Source organism: Sus scrofa, chromosome 5 (assembly GCF_000003025.6).
Source record: "Sus scrofa isolate TJ Tabasco breed Duroc chromosome 5, Sscrofa11.1, whole genome shotgun sequence".
Classification (NCBI taxonomy): domain Eukaryota; kingdom Metazoa; phylum Chordata; class Mammalia; order Artiodactyla; family Suidae; genus Sus; species Sus scrofa.
The window spans coordinates 24,540,112-24,554,985 of NC_010447.5; the positions used below are offsets into that span (position 1 = coordinate 24,540,112).

At 35.9% G+C, this 14,874-nt stretch overlaps 1 protein-coding gene and 1 long non-coding RNA gene across 5 annotated transcripts in view; one reads left to right on the forward strand and one right to left on the reverse strand.

Moving 5' to 3' along the window:
• LOC102166013 overlaps positions 1-14,874 on the forward strand; it is a 175,865-nt gene that overhangs the window by 125,833 nt on the left and 35,158 nt on the right. The gene's annotated exons all lie outside the window — the stretch shown is intronic.
• Positions 2,031-14,874, reverse strand: part of LOC102165929 — a 159,633-nt gene continuing 146,789 nt past the window's right edge. For 2 of the 4 annotated variants that reach the window (XR_002343994.1, XR_001308715.2), the window contains one exon: positions 2,031-5,797. This is a non-coding gene — a long non-coding RNA (uncharacterized LOC102165929). The remainder of the gene's footprint in view (positions 5,798-14,874) is intronic. The other 2 variants (XR_002343995.1, XR_001308718.2) reach the window with 2 other exon arrangements.

The following is a 14,874-nucleotide window of genomic DNA, read 5'->3' on the forward strand; positions in this document are numbered from 1 at the left end:
AGTCCCTGAGTGGTGGTAATAGGGGTATAAGTGGCTGGGTATTAAAATAGCCACACATATCTTAAGGGTCAATTGCTTTTCACCCAAGTTTGCATCCCTTTGGGCACATATGTCCATCCATAGATCTATATATGATGGAAACAAATGCTATGACCATGGTTATTTCTCCAAGTACTTTAAGGGAACACATAAAAAGATGTTGGAGAGCATCTGTTTCTTTGTCCCAGTTCAGTCCTGACAGAGTCAACCACACCTCAGATTCCTCTAAGGGCAGCATTACTTAATTCTAAATGTCATCCAGAATTGGGTCTTTGAAAAACATTGGTGCAATAATAATTAAGATGAACTCCTCCTAGAAGTTTCCTTGGAAATGGAATTAATTCAACACAATTTTTGAAAGATGTGCTTAGGAAGTTATTTACAAAAATATAACCTACTTTAAACACATACAAAGATAAATGAAGCCCATCAGGCTAGAGTTTCCTTTTTTCCCTGGTTGGGTTACATCATCTCTCAGGTTCTCATCACAAAATTAAGCTCTCAGACAATGATTCCCCTTAGTCTTCATTCACCTCCTCCTCTGTCCAGGAAATATTTACTCATCCTTCATATTTCATTTGTCTATGAGGAAGCCATCAGGAAATCTTCCCTGAACACCCCATCCCCATCACCAACTAATGATGAAAAAATTCTCATAGAAAACAAGGGACGAGGAAGTGGAGGAAGTGAAAGAAGTGTTCCTGGGAAAGAAACAGAGGAAAGGAGAAAGAATCTTAATACATTTTTATGGCAACATTGTATATTTCAGGAAACAAATTGGAAATGTCTGATACTAATATTTGAGACTAAAATTAATATTTTTTTTTTGTTTGTCTAGGGTTGAAAGAACAAATCAATCCATTAGCTAATAAAGGTCTTTTAATATGGTTTCTATGTACTTCGAATGGTGTTCTGGAATAGGAAATATTCTGGAGTGAAAAGGAAAATACATTTTCATTCTTGCTAAATTTATTTTAAAATATCACATCTGTTTTTAAAAAAATAACACAGGCCAAAATGGCATCACTTATTCTAAAGCCCATGATACTAAACTTAGATTTAATACCTAACCTAATTGTAATTTCTACTTTCCCCAGAAATGTAATCTTTTTTTAACTTAAAAAAATTAACAGTTGATGTACAGTATTATATAAATTATAGGTGTATAGCATAGTGATTCACAATTTTAAAATTATACTTTTATAGTTATTATAAAATCTTAATTCCCTCTGTTATACAAAATATTTCTGTAGTTTATTTATTTTATACATAATAGCTTGTACCTCTTAATCCTCTACTTCTACCTTGTTTTCCTCCCCTTCCCTCTCCCCACTGATAACCACTAGTTCATTCTCTATATCTGTGAATCTGTTTCCTTTTTGTTATATTCACAGGTGTGTTGTATTTTTTAGATTCCACTTAAAAGAGTTGTACAGGATTTGTCTTTCTTACTTCACTAAGCATAATACCCTCTGAGTTCACCCATGTTGTTGCAAATGGCAAATATTTCCTCTTTTATGGCCAAGTAATATTCCATTGTAATATAGATATACAATACATCTTCTTTATCCATTCACCTGTTGATGGACACTTAGGTTGCTTACATATCTTGGTAACGATAAACAATGCTGCTATAAACATTAGGGGGCTTATCTTTTAGAATTAGTGGTTTTTTGTTTTCTTCAGATATATACCCAGGATTGGAATTGCTGGATCATATTGTATTTCTATTTTTAGTTTTTTTCTGATAAGCTACCAGTTGTTTTCTACAATGGCTGCACCGATTTACATTCCCACCAACGATGTACAAGGGTTCCCTTTTCCTCTATATCCTTCCCAATATTTGTTATTTGTGGATCTTTTTGATGATAGCCATTCTGACAGGTGCAAGGTGCTAGCTCATTGTGATTTTAATTTATGTTTCTCTGATGATTAGTGATATTGAGCATGTTTCCATGTGCCTGTTTGCTATCTGTATGTCTTCTACAGAAGCATGTTTATTCAGGTCTTCTGCCCGTTTTTTAATTGGGTTTTTTTTTTAAATCTTAAGTTGTATGAACTATTTATATTCATTTATTTTAACGTAAAAAAAGATCTTTTATTTCTTTATAGTCACAAACATTTTCAGCCTTGCCCTTTATTTTCACCTAAATGAACCACATATGCTAAGTATTAAAATTCTGTATATGGGAAACATACAAAGATATATTTCATAATTGAAGAATAATTTATATTAACACAATTAGACACAGAAACCCAGGTTTGCTATATGCATCCACATATCCATTGTCTGAACATATATTTATTAAATAAATCTTACAGGAACCTCTGTTCTAAGTGCTATGCACTGTCTTCAGTGCTCCTGTGGCTAATGTGTGGATTTAATAGTTTTAACAATCAAGTACATAATTAAGAAAACAACAGTGTGACATATAACTTTAAACAAGAATGTGATTCCTTTTCATTTTGCTTTTACCTATAAGAGGTATTGAAGAGCTTCAGAGGGTAGAGCTATCACTTCCATCTCTGGACATTTTGAAACGTTTCAAAAGAAGAGTTGAATTTGAGATACAATTTACAAGAGAGGTAAGATTTCTTTAGGTAACAATGGAAGCAGAGTGTGTTCATTGGAGTGAATAAAAAACTAAAGTGGGAGTGTTACATAACCCTAGCAGTCATTTATTTAGTGCTTACTATTTACCAGGTAATTTATATAATTATCTCCTATAATTCTCACAATGACCTTAAATCCTCATTCTGTAAATGGAGAAACTCAAGCTCAGAGATATTGAGTAATTTGCTGAAGGTCACACAGCTCCCAGGTAACAGGCTGAATTCATTCCTCAGAGCTCTCTAACTCTGGCTCACCATAAAAGAGTCATCTGCTTAGATCTCTTGTTACTGGATCAGAATTCATACTAAAGAGAAATAGACTTTAAGACTAAAAAAACTAATCTAAGGAAGCTTATAAGTGAGCAACTACATCTGTCAGTATCTAAGCAATGTCTAGTCTCAATGACAGACATGATATTTACAGTAAAACTGACCTTTCTTGTATTTAAGAGATTCAATATAGGATTCTATTTACTATGGCAGGATATGAAATTGACTCATGAGATTTGAACTTCCTAGTACTTTCAAACTAAGACTTAAAAAAAAGCCCTGAAATTTACAACAAGCATATTTCAACTAGTGATTAAATGGGAGCACTGGGAGAAGTATAGTTGGAATGCAAGAGTTTAGATAATTTTTTACTACATTGGACTATCTCCCTCCCTTACTTCAAGGTTCTGAGATTATGTTTCACTGGAAAAAAAAAAAAAAATTGAGGTAATATCAAGGTAAAGTAGCATATCATGAAAATTATGCGTGGAATATCCCTATGAAATGAGATATTCCCTATCACTTAAACTAGAGTTGCATTAGGAGTAGAAAGACTTCTCATAAAATACATACATTATAGTCCAATTAATATAACTTTTATTATATTTTCATCAGTTTTGAATTTGGAAGGTGAAATATAAGTGTAGGGTGTGCAAAACTCTGGATTTAACACTGTAGTGATTATGATAGCCTAAAAAAAGATTTGCAGTTCAGAAAATGTTAGTTGTGGTTGAGGATTAAAGAGGCAAAGGAAATCCATCGCTTTACTCTTAAATCACATTTCTACGCAGGAAGCTGATATTCATCTCATGCAAACACATACACACACACATCTGAGTAACCTTTGTATTCTGTGACTAGATGCATGCTGGAATTCATTACTTTTGTCAGCCAAAGGCAGCATCAATGAACATTCTCAAATGTTACCTTCTCATCACACACAAAAGACATACAATTTTTATGGTGATCTCTGTGTCTCCTTTTGTAGATACTTATGATGCAATCATGTCTGTAGTAATAGCATTCATTGCAATATTAGGAAAGGATATTTTATTTTTTGGAAATAAATGGTAAGTTGATATTTTTGAGTCTCACTGGATTTACAAAGAACCAGCTAGGGAAAAAAAAGATAGTTAAAAATGAAAAGTAGAATATAAGAGATTCAGAAAAGCTGTCCTTGAGTTGACAGTTTGCTGAAAAAATTCATTTCCTTAGTTCTTTTAATTTAACTAGAAACTTTTCAGTAAAGTTCACTATTAAATGGTTATGTAATGTATAAAAAATGGAAGATGTGATATCTAAGGGCTAATTTTTAAACTAACGTGAAATATTTCCTTGAATTCAATAAAATGATATCATTATACATAACTCCTTTAAAATAAAAAATTAACACTGTAACAATTATACAGTTATAATGGTTTATAGAACAGGATGATATTTCTCTTGCATATGCATATATTTTATATTGAATGAATCAAATAGTATTTGTGTACCCGAAATCCTACACTGTAATGCAGGTACTCTTTTTAAAATAATGGCTTGGTACAATTCAGTTAATTGACATTTAAGTAGCATAAACTCAGAACAAACCAGGCAGATCTTATGTAGTGATCAAAAAAAAAGTTGGCATGGTTTATGTTTTCAGGGGATATTTAATCTCTTTTGATTCACAACCAAATTCAGTGCTTTTCAGCTTCTGATGAACATCAGATTCATGTGTACGCCAGTTTAAGATTTGATTTTACCTTTCTCACAAGCCATTATGTTAGTCTGTTACTTTTTCATGAATGCTGGTAGAAGACACAAGACTCCAAGGTCAGAAATAAAGGACTTTATTACTCACAATGCAGCCAATAGCATGTGAACATCAACAAGTGCTTCATTCCCTTGCCCCCATATTCTCCAGCAGTGATTCAGAGTGCCCTGGAGGATGTTTCCACAGACATTCATGTTTCTAGAATCCAGGATGCTGCAACAGAATTATGTTTGAATCTCCTAGCTTCCTTTTCGGCCAGGCTGTGACCCAGAGGGTGTACCAATCAGGCCTACCTGAAGTTACTCATAGGAGAAAGACACATCATACCTGGAAATGGCCAGGGAAGAATACTGAATTTTCAAAATAGTTTTATATATTTCCCCTCCCCTTTCCTCTGATCATTACCCAGGAGGAAGCCAAGAGGAGATCAACCCATTCTGAGGTGGCCACATTCAGTGATCAAACTGTCTTACCAGAAAAGAATAAGGTTAATAGAGTCAGAAATAGTTTTTAAATGATGTTCAAAAACTGCACTCTACCTCTCAATGATTCCAGCAGCCTGAAGATAAGGGCCATGAGTGTACATCAAATGTCTTGATCATTAGCCTATTCACCGGTGGCCTTTAGGACAAGGCAAACCACTGTCAGGTTCTAGATGGTTTGGAAAGTGGAACATGACACATTTTAGATTTAAGAGTCATAGTTAGCTGGCCAGATTTAGCTGATTAGACTGAAACAGCAACACTGTGACCAAGAAAAGTGGTGAAAGTACACAGATGGCCTTCAGAGAGGAATCAAAGATTCCATGTAGTCAAGTTGCCAGAAGGTGTAGGGGCAATGACTCCTACAAAGTGTCCTTCCACTTGTGAGTCAAATGGGTCAACTTTTGGCAAGACACAAGTTTAGCATAAAGTAATGCATCAGAAATGTGTAATTCTTTACCTTACCTTACCATAACTTACCTTCTTTACCTTACCATATTCACCTCACCTTGTTACAGACATCCACATGAGCAACTCTATCTGATCACCAGCTGAGATTTGTTTCCACAGTTCATGGCTCAAAAAAGGGCGCATTTAATCCACTAGTCTGTAGTCTTCCAAGTGGTAGACCAGGTTCCTGGGACATTGCCAACAATCCGAATGTTAGTAAAAATGTGAAAAGATTCATCAAGGACTGTCCAGGGCTATTAAGACTGCCTTGAGTTCTGTATACTGAGGGAAATACCAACATCCCCTTTTGTTTACAAATAGCTGGCCATAAGACTGAATATTAGTAGTGACCCAGTGAACACCCTTAAGTTTTAATTTAGCTGGGCTATCAGTAAATCAGGCTTGACATTTAGAAAAGTACCTGTAAGTCAAAGACCCCATTTGGGACATCAGTGTTGCTTCATGAAGGTATTGGAGTTGAAGATAATATTTCCTCCAAAGGTATAGCTACCTGTTTCTGATGTAAAGACAAAATGCTACTCCAGCCAGTCCAGCCATGCTCTTGCATATCCCATTTCCATTCAGTAGTAAGGCTTTTGAGGTTTCTTCCTTGTCAGTGAGCCTGGACATCATTTTATGTGTTTATTGGATATTTTTTTTTATTTTCTGTGGATTGTCTGTTTATACCATTTGCCCACTTTTTTATTCAGTTCACACCTGTATTGCTTTGTTGAGGTTTTTCTTATGTTTTCCAGTCTTTCATTGTTTGTCATTTATGGCATCTTTCACTATATACAAAATTTGTAATGTCTGTAGAGTCAAACCTTATCATGTTATTTCTATAAGCCTTCTGGGTTTGGTGCATTACCTCAAAGATATTCTTCTACTTCAATATTATTAAAATACTTCTGTATGTCTTTCCAAATATTATTAGTTGGAATTTTAGTCCACCCAGATATCACTTTATATATAGTTAGTATTCATACTTTATTTTCTTCTAAATAAATAGTCAGTATCTTAACAGCATTCATTTCATTATTATTCCATTCCCCACTAGTTTAAAATACCTTTTTTTCTTGTAAAAATTCAAAATATGCTGGGATATATATTCCAAATATACTTTGGGTGTTCATTTGAGTCTAAAACATTAACATAAGAGTGTTGACAGGATATGAAAATAATTATGTGATATTATTTTGAAATGAATAGCAATTTTTAAGCTATTGCCTTGTAGCTTATAATGTCAATGCCTTTCTCAAATCATGCTTAAATGTGCATTTTTTCATTTTCTTTATAATGTTATAAGAATTATTAATAGAGCTTACATTACATTCAAGAAAAGACAGAATGAAATTTAGTTTTTATAAGCAACTGTTCAATAGCAAAAATGGAGTCATTCTAAAAGTGTACTGATAACGAGGATCAGTAAGAAAAACCATTGCTTCATTCTCTTCATATTTACCCCAATGTCAGAAAAACAAAGATGTGAGTGAGGCTAAAGATGTTAAGGATAGGCATTTTCTTGCTGTTACTTTAAAATTTTTGTGTCAAAACCTAAAGTTACTGAAGTCCATGTAATTGTCCTCTCAGTCTGAAGTAAAGGAAATATTGATACTTACTATATTTAACCATGGATTACAGAGGTTTCATCATTACAGAGGTTTCATCATCACCAAAGCAGTAACTCCTTTAACTCCTAAATCTTTTATGAAACCCCTCAAAGAGATCCTACAATAACTGACATACTAATATTAGATTGTATTTTAAGCTTAATTACTGGTGTTTGGCTCTTGGGTTTAGCCTTTAATCATGCGATTGTATGTAGTCCTTCACAGTTTAATAGTGGATATCCTAAGCATTCTAACAAGATGGAAACTAGATTGCCTTTCTTTTAAAATAAATAGTGTATGCCCAGAACTCTTTGCCTAATTATGTCATTTAATTTTCACTACAATCCAGTACATTAGATTTTATTATTATGTTCATTTAACTGATGGGGAAAACCATACTCAAAGAGATTAAGTGATTTGCCCAATACCAAGGGCCAACAAAGAGCAGATTAGGAATTAAAACTCTTTTCTGCAGTTTTTGGAAGTCCACGATATCTCTGCTGTATCATCATTCAAATTAAGCTTCAAGGAACTAGCTTACAGGTGTACACTGACAGCCCTGAGCAATAACCCTGTGGATTACATGGATGGTAGTGGAAAGCCAAGAGGCAGATATTTTGGTTACTCCTGGGCACAGATCTATTAAGAAGAGTCAGAGCTATGTCATTGCTTTGTTTTCAAATTCAAAGCATGTGTTCAAAATACATATTCAACCATTACTTAGATCATTTCTCCCACATACATGACAGGACAGTTATGTTACTGAAGTTATTTACTGGAAAACAGCTTGGCTCCTTTGTTTCTATTGGTTTTCATTTATGAGTATGTAAAAATCTCATGGGACATGTTACTTGCTTCCCCTTTTCTACCCTTTTTCCTTCCATTCACTTGCTGTAGGTAAGCAATTTCTTTATTCTGATTTATAATTTGATTTCTTTTAAAAAAGAAAAAGTGGCTAAAGAAGACACATGTATATTATTTCAAACATTATCTCTCTAAAACATAAACTGAGTCACTTTCCTGCTAAGTTCCCACCCCACCCCACCCCCACTCCCAGGCTCGCCATGGCCTTTCCCTTACACTCATGATAAATCCAAACTCCTTTTATGATTTTCTAGAATCTAAACTATCTGCCCCTGACTAACTCTCTGACTTGATTTTCTAGCATTCTGCACTTGGTCATTCCACTACATCTACTTGAATACACACATACTTGTCCTTGCCTCATGGTCTTTGAACTTACTAAACTCTGCCTGGGATGCTCTTACCCAGTTCACCCTCTCACATTATTACATCTGCTCAAATACCACCTCAGAGAGGCCATCTCTGGCAACCCCATTATTGTTCTTTGTACTCTTACTTCACTTCTTTTTTTTCATAGAATTTGACACTATCTGACATTATAGTATACATTTATTTGCTAATTGATTGTCAGTACCACTCACTATAATTTAACCCCTGTTGAGGCAAGGATATTGTCTTGCTCACTATTCTGTCACCCATACTTGCAACAACGCCTTCAAATAGTGGGTGCTCAAAAAACATTAAATGGATTGATAAATTAATGAACCGATATTTCATCCATGTCTCTCATTTTTCCTTATTAATCTCATGCTGCCACCCTTTTCTCTACAAGTTACCTGTTAAAAACCCCATGTATTCGAATTCATTGTTCCACTTGTCTTGAGTATTCTCATTGATACTTGCTGCTGCTTCCACTGCTTTTTAGAATTTTGCAATCATGTTTTCCCTTTTGTTCATTTCTTTTCCTGATGGCATTATTTTCCTCTTTGAGCCTGTTTTCCTCTAGTACTATCTTGTGTCTTGTTGAAAATAAAGATTTTCTATCTTGTAGAAACATCATTTCAAAGAAGAATGGTTGTTTCTCACTCTTCAGATTGATTCTTTTCTCTTCAGGTGCTTAAGTGTTTTTCATCCTAGTGACTTTTCTCTTTGTACATCTTCACAGAGGCAAATCTGTGCCTATTCAGTATTGTGAATTGAGATGGGTTTTCCAAAGAGACGACGTATATCTCTGGTAGAATCTCCCAGGTAGAGTTAAAGGAGAGAAGGAAACATTTTGACTTACTGTGATTCAACTTTGCCAATTTGGACATCCAGGTGTCATATGGGATAAAGTATGGAAGGACAAAGTCTTCCTTCTGGAGGCTTTCCTGGTAAAGAGCAGCATCTCTTTGTTGAAGGAGGTCCTGGTAAGTTTGTTGGGACAGCTGGCCGTGCCACTTTGTCTCTAAGTCACTCATAGCCAGACTATTGCCCAATAAGTGTACACACATAGAGTAAACGTTTTTTAAAATCCTTGTTCTCTTATCTGTAGCTTTCTCAAGGATATTGGTAAAGTGAAATTATTCCCTAAATATACAATAATCTACCATGTGAACCACTTTTACCACATGTCCTTGCATTTCTGACTAATAAGGATTTCCTACCAGTGTCCATTTCAGACACTGCAGGAGTTCCTTGCATGTATTTTTCACTTTACTGGTTTACAGACTAAAATAGGGTTCCTGATATATTTACATACATTTATCAAGCTCAGGGAGAATCTGGAGAAGAGGTGCCAGTTAAAGATCATATTAAAGTCACTACTGTTACTGAAAGTTGCCTAACTGCTTTTATTGTAATGTTATATAAAAATAAAGAGTATTATTACCATAGGTATCCACCTCCCAGCTGATGTATGTATCAATATAACTTACCCTGTGATGGTATTTGTGTTCACGTAACATATTACAAGACTGAGAATTTTAGATCCATTTTCCTGCACCTTGTTTGTGATAAGAATAATGTTACCTAGATCTTGATTTTTCTCTTTTGATCCTGAACATATCAATATCTCAGAGCCAAGATTTGCCTTTATCAAATGAAGACTCCTGGGGGGGGGGAAGCGATTATTAGTGAGACAAGTGTATACAGAATGAATAGTAATTTTGTAAATGTTAAGGAGTTAAGTTGGTACATTCCATCTGTTCTTCCACTTGTCCTTTATCCTCACTGTGTCCTAGAAGTCTGAGGGAAAAGAAACAAATTCACAGGGGGAGTGTCTTCTAAGGCCTGCTTTATTGCTGGAAATTAGCCCAATCCACCCATAACACATTGGCTAGGAGTCTTAACACAGTACGTAGATGTTGCAAATCTTTTCTTGGCCTTTCCCTGGGGCACCCATTACTTTACTACAATTTCACTTTCCAGTCCTGCCTAATTCCTGACCTTCTCTCCTTTTAGGTTCTGGTCTCACACTCTTGGCTCTTACAGTAAAAATGATTTCTCAGGTTTTAATTGCTGTTGTCTGAGCATTTGGGAAGTCCTCATCCCCTGAGTCCTATAGCACCAGATTTGAGCTGCTTCTGTTAAATTTTGATTTCCAATTCAGATAGCAGAGCGTGGTATCTAAGGGTATAGACAGAGCCAGAATACCTGGATTTGAAAGCTGTCTCCACGTTTAGTCAGCTGAGGGTCCCGGGTCTGGTTTCCTTATCTGGAAAATGGTGACTATGATAGTATGAACCTTACAGGTTTGTTTTAAGATAGAAATCAGTCGATATTGGTAGAGTACCTAGAACAGTGGCTGATGCATGACAATTGTTATCACCATCTTGTAAGTAAATAAAATAAAATAGTCCATTAGCCCAGCTTGACTCCTACAGTTTGAGAAGAAAACTAGATGCTTCTTTGTTTCTGTTTTCCAACAGAAAGTTCTCACTATTTAAGGTTAAATCATTTTCTGATTTGGATTAATCATCTTCCAAACCTTTGGAGGATCTTTGTCAGCTGCTTCTTTCTTTGACTCTTTATGTCATGCTTCCAGAAAGCCTGAAACTTGGCACTGAACAGCAATGAAATAAATGTTTGCAGAGTTTAAGGCTCTAATTAACATAAAACAGCTGGAAAACTACAAGGACTTTGCATTTAAAGGAATATAAAATTGACAGACAACATACAAACTGGACCCTTCCTGGGGAGTTTTCCTCAAGTGCACCTGAAAACCAGGGCAACAGGAGTGAAAATCCCCTGAAAATGAATAAGATACCTAGTTTCAAGTTAAAATATTAATTCTGCTCTTTAATACATCAGACACATCTGATTTATTCAAGAAAGTTACTTACTTTCAATGTTCATTTGATTGCTGTGCCTCATATATTTTATCAAATAGGAACATCTAAAACACTTTTTACTTTCCCACTTCATTCTCAATTAGGCTGATTCTTGACTGGATTTCAGTGTCTCTCATTTTGAAATATCTGATTATTTCTGAATTTGCTGGAAACTTACAGCATCCAGATGATCTCTTCTGTATTGCCAAATTTTTGTCAGGGTCAAGTTGACATTTTGTTTTTCTTCCAAGTTCAGATATTACCCCAAAATTGAAAATAGCTTTCCCTATTTCAAATTAGCTTATTTATACCTAATTCTCATTGATTCTCTTTTTTAAAATCCATCAAATATCTTAATTATGGAAATTTTTACACTCACTTGCCTTTGATGAATTTCTTTTTCCATTTGAGACTATTTAAAAATATTTAAGGTTGTCTCTTGAAATATATTGATTTGTGGAAAGAACATCTGTCTTTCATCATTAGTTTGTAAGGGATTATGTAAATGCTGGTTCTGTTTTCACAAAAAGGAAGAGAAAACATGTGAATCAAAAGATTCAGTATGAGTTCTGTATAATGTAACTATAGTCAGATGTGATATCTTCTGAATCAGTTTCAGGAAAAAGAGGGTGGAAAAAATGAGGAATCCAAATCTGACCTTTTTGAAAGACCTTGTATCAGGATGAACTCCAAAATGTAGAGAAATGCCAAAGTTAAAATAAATTGTCCCAAAATATAACGAGACTTATTGGATCAGTAAGCGTTATTAATTATTTGTTTACTTGATGCCCCTAAAGAATCAACAATACTCGTTTAGTGGGTGGTAAGCAGTTTTAAGTAACAATCTTTCAAATTTTTCATACATAATGGGAATATCTTTTATGTAATACTTTATTTGACTCAAGGTAGCTACTGTGTTGTCTTGCCTTAGTAATCCCTCTCCCTCCAGTTTTCAATTCATTTGCCAACATTCGTGACTACTGGAGTCTAGTGGGTAGAGAGCAGGGATACTATCAAGTATCCTACAATGCACAGGACATCCTCCAACGCTAGGAATTATCTCACCTCAAATGTTAATAGTGATAAAGTTAAGAAGCCCTGAATTAGGTGTTTAAAACTATAGGAGCTTCCACTGTGGCTCAACAGAAAATGAATCTGACTAGCATCCATGAGGACACAGGTTCAATGCCTGGCCCTGCTCAGTGGGTTAAGGATCGGGCGTTGCTGTGAGCCGTGGTGTTGATCACAGACACGGCTTGGATCTGGCATTGTTGTGGCTGTGGCCTAGGCCAGCGGCTACAGCTCCAGTTCAACCCCTAGCCCCGGAACCTCCATATACCATGGGTGTAGCCCTAGAAAGACAAAACAAAATAAAACAAACAAAAAAAACTATAGGTAATCAAGGAAGCAAGGTAACCATAACCAAGAACTCATGACATTTAACAAAATTTATTGAAAATTTTCCTTACCATTTAACAACAATTTGAGACTGACAGAAATTGCAAAATGCCTTTCCAGAAATAGGACAAATGTAGCCACAGTGATGTCTCCCTTTTACTCTTGGTTCTCCTGCTGAAGGATTTGGGTAGATGGTGGGGAGGCAGTGATTATAATGTGTTAGAAGTGTTTTGTAATCTGTAGAGTGCTATACAGATATAAGGAGCTATTGTAAAGATAAAAGCCCAGGGCATCCTTGAACAGGGTTCTTTGTTGTCTGATGCTGTGGCTGACTTTGTACAGCCATTACTCCTGGATATTTTATTTAACCTGTAGGTCATTCCCTTTGAGCATAATCTTTATCCTTACTCCTTTCACCTAGTACTGCCTTGTGGAGTTTTCAGCACAAAGCATCCTGAAGCAGTTTAGCATTAAGCTCTATTTTTCTGAAATGCAAGAGGTTGAGTTTCAAATTCTATACAGATGAGTAAAACCCAGTTATTCTCCAGGAACAATATTTCCTACAGATGTGTCTCCTGGCAGCTGCTAAGGCGGACAGCCATTGTTGCTTCAATCTGATCAAGTCTTCTGAAGGATTTTAGCACCACCCAACTATCTCTGGGCCTCTGAATCATGATTTCACAGGAATATTTCCCCTTGCTTATCCCAGGGCTTTCAGAAACAACTTCCTTAGTAGCTCCAGATGGAGCTGGAAAAGCAAGCATGGGAGCAAATGGTAGAGGGAATATGAATCTCTGCTTCCCTGGTGAATATATTATCAGCACAGCCAGAAGGAAACATCCTTCCTGATGAGAAACTGGAGTACTTTTACAACCTGTATAAGCAGGTGATTGTAAAATGTTGACCCCAAACCCCTTGACATAGAAAAAGAGATTTCTGGAGTTCCCGTCGTGGCGCAGTGGTTAACGAATCCGACTAGGAACCATGAGGTTGCGGGTTCGGTCCCTGCCCCTGCTCAGTGGGTTAATGATCCGGCGTTGCCATGAGCTGTGGTGTAGGTTGCAGACACGGCTTGGATCGCGTGTTGCTGTGGCTCTGGCGTAGGCTGGTGGCTACAGCTCCGATTCGACCCCTAGCCTGGGAACCTCCATATGCCGCAGATGCGGCACAAAGAAATAGCAAAAAAAAAAAAAAGAAAGAAAAAGAAAAAGAGATTTCTCTTCTGACCATATGTATTATTTCATATCCAGAAAATGACCCTAATCCTTGGTGAGTAGCTCTGATTCAAACCTTAACTATGTGTTGCTAAATCTAGGAAAGAAATATTTCATATTCAGGCCAGATGTGGGCTATTCAAATTATACTTCGTGGTTCTAGATTTTGACAAAATGTCATGGATTAGAGATCAAAAATGCCTAAGAGCAATTAAGACTGATTTAGCTTCAAATACTTTCTCCAGAGCATTCTCTGGGAAAAGGGGGCTCTGCTTCTTTTCTGAAAAGCTAAGGCAGCATCGCTGGTGTTCCTCTCCTAGAGAGAGCCTCTGAACTTGTGAAGGAGCTAGTCTGTGTGCAAATGCAAAGTGACAACCTGGGTGGTCTGCTCTCCCATCCTCTAAATCTGAGAAAAGCACTTATTACTTTGGAAATTTTTGGCTTCTTTAATGTCTACCTTTTGAAGAGGAAATAAACTGATGGATTTTTTGTTTGTTTGCAGTGGATGTAGTAAATGGCTATTGAATTCCAAATCAGATGAAGATCTCTTTATACATTATAGATTCCAAACATAGAGTTCCTGCCATTTTAGAACATTAATATAAAGCACTCTATCTTGAGTTAAGGGGAGAAATGCGTCAGAGTAAGTGACAAGATTCCATAGTGATGGAGTGAGGTTTTGATCTGATGCTATAAAGCCACTTTTGGAGACATTCTATGTGGGCCTAATTTTATAGGCTATTCTTGAATCTTAGAGACATAAAGTTGAGGGTAGAAATGAAGTGAGGAACAGTTGTCAGATACAAATGAGATGAACTGGACATTTAAAATACCTAATATGAATGCTACAGCCTAACATGGCCTGTGTGCTTTGATGATAACTAGTACCAGCCTAAATAAAGCAGAAAGTACAAACTATACACTGCT